The 1,742-nt window shown below is 54.6% G+C and overlaps 1 pseudogene; it reads right to left on the reverse strand.

Annotated features, from left to right (window-relative positions):
• Window positions 1-1,205: 1,205 nt before the first annotated feature.
• Window positions 1,206-1,384, reverse strand: LOC126204503 (U2 spliceosomal RNA; annotated as a pseudogene).
• Between the last annotated feature and the right edge of the window lie 358 nt (window positions 1,385-1,742).

Below are 1,742 nucleotides of genomic sequence, written 5' to 3' on the forward strand. Positions count from 1 at the left end.
GCGACAAAGAGGGAGGGAGATGAGAGAGTGATGAGTGGGGGGATGGACTGAGGGGGGAGGGAAGCGGCACACCACGTGATAGTGGTGGCAGCAGCGGAGGGGGAGGTGTAGATAATGGCAGTGGTGGTGGCTGTAGAAGTGGTGGTGGGGTTGGACATGATGATAAGGGGGAAAAAACACAGTACTAGACAAAGGAACAATCGAGAGACACAGAGAAGAGAGGGACGGAGAATGACGAAGGAGATTGGGGCCGAAGCCCCACTCTGCTGCCGCTGGGGGCGGGCGACCCGGCCGGTTGGCCGGCGGCTGCTGCTGCTGCTGCTGCTGCTGCTGCTGCTGCCGCCGGGGGCAGCTAGGACCACCGCTGGCCGCTGGCCGCTGGCCGCTGGCGGGACCGCTGCTGGCTGCTGGCTGCTGGCTGGGGCCGGCGTAGATGAGGACCGCTGCGTGCTGCTAGCGGGGACGCTGCTGGCGTAGACCGCCGCTGGCTGCGGGCGGGGACCCCTGCTGGCGAGGACCGCTGCTGACCGCTGGCTGGCACCTGCAACAGCTGACACTTCGATCGGTACGTGAACAGCACAGATCGAAGGGTGGTATTCGACTGAATTACCGCCGAAGATGATAAATTTCGAAAACGGCAGGGCTTAAATGCTTGCAGCGTGTGCTCTCCCCATGTGGGAGTGACACGCGGTGGTATGGGCCGATATCGCAACAGGCGACCGTCGAAAAAGTCGCAAAAGCAGGTGCCGGAAGGAACGACAAATCACGAGAGCACTCGTCAAAAGCCTAGCACTGCGAGAAGTAAACTGCATCTCCGATTTGAACGGCGCTGGCTCCCAGGGCTGTGGAGAAGCCGTGAGGCCGCCCCACAGCAGCGCCAGGCCGGCGCGAGCTACACCTTGCCGGGCCATACGAGACGCCCACGAGGCATCCCAGGGGCACTGTTCCGTGCCCCCATAAGTTATCAGTCTCATGTAATGCGGCTGCAAGAGGGGTTCGACTAAATGCGAAAAAAAAATCCTGACGATAATCTTAAATTAATAATAATAAAAAAAATGGACCTGTGGGCTACGTATGCGACGGCGTAACGTGACGTGAAAGCAGCTAACTACTGGGCACATCGACAAGTACGACAAGTTTTGCTACCAGCAGAATATCTGATCACTGCAGAAGATTAACTCATGTCAGGCTGTACTTTAATTCGTTTTTAGTGGGCCGATCCCGGCGATACTTCAATGCCAGGCCAACCCGCGACAGAGGTGAAGCAAGCCCCCAGCACTCCGTCATGAGCCAAAATCAATTTAATATTCTAGTCCTGCGATGCAGGACGTATCAGATATTAAGCTGATAAGAACAGATACTACACTTTGATCTTACATGGGAACCTCCCCATCGCACTCCACTCTGATTTAGTTAGAAGTTGGCGAAGCGGATGGGCCTTGAAAAACTGAACACAGATCAATCGAGAAAACAGGAAGAAGTTGTGTGGAACTATGAAAAAATAAGCAAAATATACAAACTGAGTAGTCCAATTGCAAAATAGGCAACATCAAGGAGAATGTGAGCCCAGCAGCGGCGTGGTCCCGTGGTTAGCGTGAGCAACTGCGGAACGAGAGGTCCTTGGTTCAAGTCTTTCCTTGAGTTAAGAGCTTAATTTTTTATTTTCAGACAATTATTATCTGTCCGTCCGTCCGTCCGATGCGAGGTAACTGCGCCGTAGTATGGGGACGCTACATCTAAAC

Source organism: Schistocerca nitens, chromosome 1 (genome assembly GCF_023898315.1).
Source record: "Schistocerca nitens isolate TAMUIC-IGC-003100 chromosome 1, iqSchNite1.1, whole genome shotgun sequence".
Taxonomy (NCBI): Eukaryota; Metazoa; Arthropoda; class Insecta; order Orthoptera; family Acrididae; genus Schistocerca; species Schistocerca nitens.